Source organism: Jaculus jaculus (assembly GCF_020740685.1).
Source record: "Jaculus jaculus isolate mJacJac1 chromosome Y unlocalized genomic scaffold, mJacJac1.mat.Y.cur SUPER_Y_unloc_4, whole genome shotgun sequence".
In the NCBI taxonomy this organism is placed as follows: domain Eukaryota; kingdom Metazoa; phylum Chordata; class Mammalia; order Rodentia; family Dipodidae; genus Jaculus; species Jaculus jaculus.
This window is the reverse complement of record NW_025423389.1, coordinates 181,373-187,832: the sequence shown is the minus strand read 5'-3', so window position 1 is coordinate 187,832 and position 6,460 is coordinate 181,373. Positions and strand designations below refer to the sequence as shown.

At 38.7% G+C, this 6,460-nt stretch overlaps 1 non-coding gene across 1 annotated transcript; it reads left to right on the top strand.

The window, feature by feature from the left end:
- Positions 1-5,976: 5,976 nt before the first annotated feature.
- On the top strand, positions 5,977-6,080 carry LOC123457231. The gene has a single exon (XR_006634952.1). It is a non-coding gene; the product is annotated as a U6 spliceosomal RNA (small nuclear RNA).
- The last annotated feature ends 380 nt before the right edge of the window (positions 6,081-6,460 follow it).

The following is a 6,460-nucleotide window of genomic DNA, read 5'->3' as shown; positions in this document are numbered from 1 at the left end:
TTCCAAGCAAATGGGAATAAGAAACAAGCAGGTGTAGCTATATTAATATCAGATAAAGTTGACTTCAAACCAAAAACAATCAAAAAAGACAAAGAAGGCTACTTCCTACTTGTAAAGGGAACAATCCATCAAGAGGATATTACAATCATAAATCTGTATGCACCAAACACAGGGGCACCGCAGTTCATAAAACAAAACCTACTTGACAATAAAACAGAAATAACCACCAACACCATCATAGCTGGGGACTTTAACAAACCATTATCAGTAATAGACAGATCATCCAAACTGAAGCTCAACAGGGAAGTAAGAGAGCTCAACAAAACCATAGAGCACTTAGACCTAACAGACATCTACAGAACTTTCCATCCCAAATCCACAGACTACACATTCTTCTCAGCAGCCCATGGAACATTCTCTAAAATAGACCATATACTGGGTCACAAAGATAGCCTCCACATATTTAGGAAAATCGAAATAATTCCCTGCATGATATCAGATCATAATGCTATAGTCCTAGAAATCAACAACAAAAAAACCAACAAGAGCCCCAACGGCAACTGGAAACTGAATAGCACACTCTTAAACAATAAATGGATAGTGGATGAAATAAAAAATGAAATTGCAAAATTCCTGGAATTGAATGACAATGAGAACACATCATACCAAAACTTGTGGGACACAATGAAGGCAGTCCTCAGGGGAAAATTCATAGCACTCAATGCCTTCATAAAAAAGACAGAAAAATCCCAAATCAATAGCTTAACCATCCACCTAAAGGCTTTGGAAAAACAAGAAAAATCCAACCCAAAGAGCTCCAGAAGGAAGGAAATAATTAAAATCAGAGCAGAAATTAATGAATTGGAAACCAAGGAAACAATTAAGGCAATTGACAAAACAAAGACCTGGTTCTTTGAAAAAATAAACAAGATTGACAAACCTCTGGCCAATTTGATCAAGCAAAAAAAGGAGAGACTCCAAATTAACAAAATTCAAAATGAAAAAGGAGAGATCACAACAGACATCAGTGAAATCGGCAGAATCATCAGGACTTATTTCAAAAACCTCTACTCCACAAAACTGGAAAATGTGGAGGAGATGGATAAATTCCTGGATGCATATCATCTACCAAAGCTAAACTCAGAGCAGATCAACCACCTCAATGAACCCATCACACTCATGGAGATTGAAAAAGTAATAAAAAACCTCCCAAAAAAGAAGAGTCCAGGACCAGATGGATTCCCAGCCGAATTTTATCAAACCTTCATGGAAGAACTCAAACCAATCTTCCTAAAACTGTGCCACACAATCGAAGAACAGGGAAAACTACCCAACTTCTTCTATGAAGCTAGTATCACCCTAATCCCAAAACCAGGCAGAGACGCCACAAGAAAAGAAAACTATCGGCCTATTTCCCTAATGAACATAGACGCAAAGATCCTCAACAAAATTCTCGCAAACCGAATCCAACAACACATCAAAAGCATTATCCACCTTGACCAAGTGGGATTTATCCCAGGAACACAAGGGTGGTTCAACATACGAAAATCTGTCAATGTAATACACCACATAAACAAGCTTAAACATAAAAATCACATGATCATTTCAATAGATGCAGAGAAGGCCTTTGACAAGATACAACATCACTTCATGATCAAAACATTGGAGAGAATCGGCATGGCCGGTTCATGTCTTAATATAATAAAGGTAATATACAAAGCTCCAAAGGCCCAAATAATTCTTAATGGAGAGAGACTGGAGGAATTCCCATTGAGATCAGGAACTAGACAGGGATGTCCTCTCTCACCTCTGCTTTTCAATATAGTTCTGGAAGTCCTAGCCCAAGCAATAAGGCAGGAGAAGGAAATAAAAGGGATACAATTTGGAAAGGAAGAAGTTAAGTTAGCTCTATTCGCTGATGACATGATTGTATATGTAAGAGACCCGAGAGACTCCATCCCAAAACTCCTGAAGGTGATTAACTCCTATAGCAAAGTAGCAGGATACAAAATCAACGCACAAAAATCGGAAGCATTTCTATATGCAAATGACAAAGACACAGAAAAAGAAATAAAGGACATAGTCCCATTTTCAATAGCAAAAAATAAAATAAAATACCTTGGAATAACGTTAACCAAGGAAGTAAAAGATCTATACAATGAAAATATAAAAACTCTCAAAAAAGAAATTGAGGAGGACTTGAAACGATGGAAAGACCTCCCATGCTCCTGGATAGGCAGAATTAACATTGTGAAGATGACAATCCTACCAAAGGCAATATATAGAATTAACGCAATTCCAATTAAAATCCCTACAATGTTCTTCACAGACATAGAAAAAATGATCTCAAATTTCATATGGAAAGGCAGAAGGCCTCGCATATCCAAACATATCCTCAGCAAAAGAAATACCTCTGGTGGCATCACCATACCTGATATAAAGTTATACTACAAAGCCATAGTAATAAAAACAGCATGGTACTGGCATAAAAACAGGAGTATAGACCAATGGAATAGACTTGAGGACCCGGATTTTGGGCCAAGCAACTATAGCTACTTGATATTCGACAAAGGCCCAAACAATATAGACTGGAAAAAAGATAGCATCTTCAACAAATGGTGCTGGACAAACTGGATAACCACATGCAGGAAACTAAAACTTGATCCACACATTTCACCATGCACAACACTCAAATCCAAATGGATCAAAGACCTCAACATAAGACCAGAAACTCGAAAACTACTGGAAGAAAATTTAGGAAGCACTTTCCATGATATAGGAATGGAAAAAGACTTCCTGAATAAAACCCCAGTGGCTCAAGTTCTTAAACAGTCACTCAACCATTGGGATCATATGAAGCTGAAGAGTTTCTTTACAGATAAGCATATAATAAACAAAGCCAATAGATTACCCACAGAGTGGGAGAAAATATTTGCAGGTTATCCAACTGATAGAGGCCTTATCTCTAGAATTTACAAAGAACTCAAAAGTCTAAACAATAAGAAGACAAATACCCCACTCACAAAATGGGGCACAGAGTTAAACAGGCAATTCACAGAGGAAGAGATACAAATGGCAAACACACACCTAAGAAAATGTTCATCATCCCTAATCATCAGAGAAATGCAAATTAAAACAACTATGAGATTCCATCTTACCCCAATAAGGATAGCCAACATCAAAAGGTCAAATGAAAATAAATGCTGGCGAGGATGTGGAGAAGCAGGGACACTCATTCACTGTTGGTGGGAATGCAGGATGGTACAACCACTTTGGAAAGCAATATGGAGACTCCTGAAAAAGCTGACTATAGAAATACCAACAGACCCAGTTATACCATTACTGGGCATGTACCCTAAAACCTTCAAACCAAAAGCCAGAGAGATTTGCTCAACCATGTTTGTAGCAGCTCAATTCGTAATAGCTAAAAGCTGGAATCAACCCAGATGTCCATCATTAGAAGAATGGATAACAAAGATGTGGTATATCTACACAATGGAATTCTATACAGCAGTAAGAAAAAACGACATAAAGAAATTTGAGGAAAAATGGTTGAACCTGGAACAGATCATTCTCAGCGAACTTACCCAATCACAGAAAAAAAATCGACACATAGTCTCACTCATCTGCAACACCTAACCTGAATTTGCCCAAGATGCCTTACATACCCAGCAAGCACCTCATGGACTAGACAATAAGATGGATGGGTGGGCGGGGAGGGAATCAAAGGGTGGAAAATAGTAATCCGGACCCAAACGGCAATGGTACCATAAAATTCTACTTCCTAAAAGACAGACCAAATGACTGAACCTTCACTAGTCCCTTACAGGAAACACCTGAACCACAAGACACTGGAGAGGGTAGGATCAAGACTGACCTAAATCTCCTACATCTTCCTTCCCTCCCTCTCCCCCTCTCTCCTCTATCTCTCTCCTCTCTAACTCTTGTATATTAGTTATCTTTTTCCTCAATTTCTTAGTGGACACTGACCTGTAACCCCCACTTCCAGCTTGGGCCTACAATCCACAATGAGCTTTTGATCAGAGAAACCTACATGGTTTCCCAAAACAATGACAGACTTCTGTCAGAGTAATTGATGACCCACCAAAGGCCAGTGGTAAGACCCTATTGCTGAAGACTCCATACGCAGCTGGCACGTAAAATGGAATGACATGGCTGGAAGCCAGGAGAGAGTCAGTCCCCAGACAGTCAGCGTGTCTAGTGCCAGAAGGCGCTACATAGGCGACTGGGGGAAGTGACCAAGATCTGTCCAAGCAACACATTGTTTAACCTAAGTAGCAACAATTAACTGGATGTGATACCCACACAAGTGCAATAGTGGTACACAGCCATGGTGAGGAATCAATTGCTCTTGATTTGGCTAACTGATCCACTCAGTGGTACTAGACCCTTAGCTGGAGCTGGGAAACAAGTCAGAACCATACCCAAACACAAGCCCACTCTACAATATCAAGCTACCATCAATCACGGGGTATAAGAGGGCCTACACCTATCAAACTGTCTATCAAAAAAGTAAGTGTTATCTCAATTTTCTGGGTGCTAACTTACTCTCCGTTGGAGAATTTGCTTCTCTTTTCCAGATAGATGCAGATCCTAAGAAGAGAGCTGCCCCAACATACCTCAGAAGGGGCCCAACTGAAACTAAGGACAACTGGTGAAATAAGCAAGGGTGATGTTTTCCTGTGAACTGGATACCAGCACAAAGGGGAAGGAGATCAATGCAGAGAAAAATCAACTCCTACCAAATCAGAGAGCCAGAGCCTCAGAGGCCCCCAACACCTCAGCACTGAAGCAGACCAAAAATGAACCCAACATGGCTCAGGGAAATCTTGCGGAAGAGGGGGCGGAAAGAATGTCAGAGTTACATGTTGGGTCATGATTTTCAGAGACATTTATCATACTAATAACTGGGGGCTAACTCCACAATGCACGACCCATTTTCAATAATAAGGAGGGTCTAATGGGAGGGGACAGATCACAGATGAGCCTAAATAATGGTACCAAACTGCCTGTATTTACTGAAAAGAAAACTAATAAATTAAATTAAAAAAAAAAGAAAAAAAAAAAAAAAAGCCCAAGGACCAAAGCTTAATTACTCAGTGTCCACCTTAAACCAGATTCAGAGTGTATGGGGTAAATCTGGAGCTCATTTACAATGGTTGGAAGACCTAGCTTGACCATTCTCACTCAGTCTCTCTCTCTCTTTCACTCTCTCTCCTTTCATCCCTCTCTCTATCTCTTTCACCCACTTTGCTAAATATATAAATAAATATATTTTTAAGTGTCCACTATCTAGCCATAGTTTCTCAAGTTTGGGTCAATAATTAATGCAGTTCCAGTATAGGTTTCTTAAAGGCAAACAAACAAAATGGCCACATATATCCTTTTCTGGATATATCTACTTTGTTTTTATTAAAGCTTGATCTGCATATAATTTTTAAAATATTATTATATGAAGGTTGTGTTCTACCCAGACCCTTATTAAATGACCAATGTAGTTAATCTATTCCATTAAAGTCATTCCAATTTTTATTCATATCACTGCTGTTCTTAGGCACTCAGCAATTAAGACTTTTTTTTTTTAATGTTTCCTAAAGAGAGAGAAAGAGATTATGGGAAATCCAGCATCTCTAGTCACTCCAAAGAAACTCCAGACACATGCACCACTTTCTACACCTCTCTGATGAGGGTACTGGTGAATAGAACCTGAGTACTCAGGTCTCAATGGCAAGTGCATTAACCACTAAGCCATCTCTTCTGCCCATTAGTTAGATTTTAAATGACCTTAATTTGAATGTGATGCAACCAAATAATTGTTCATATGTCTGGAACTAACAACTTGGACATAACATTACCTCAATACATCCATTAGTACAAGTATTAAGCTTTATATCTTCTGTAATTAGAATATTCGGTGTATGTTGAATTAGAGACACAGTTTTTATTTAAGACGAAGTGGTTGAGGTAGTACATTTACTAAAATTGGAATGATACAGATTAGATTAACATGGCCTCCATTCCAGAATGGCAAACAAACTTTTGAAGTGCTCCATATTTTACTTATTTTTTTTTATTCATTTGAGAGAGAAAGAGGAGAGAGAGAAAGAGAGAGGGAGAAGAAAAGAGAGAGAGAGAAGTAGCATCCCAGGGACTCCAACTACTGCAAAAAACTCCAGATACATGTGCCACTTTGTTCATTTGATCGATGTGGGTCCTAGGAAATAAAACCATGGTCCTTTGGCTTTACAGGCAAATGTTTAACAGCTAAGCCATCTTTTCTACTCATGTGTTCCACATTTTAAACAAAGAAAAAAATAGACACATCAAATTATTAGAAGATATGGTACTGTTGTCTAATCTAGAAAACATATTTCCTCTCAGTCCAAAAGGTGAATTACTTCTCAGTGGATTTTGTCTCAAGCAATTCAATGATACTAAG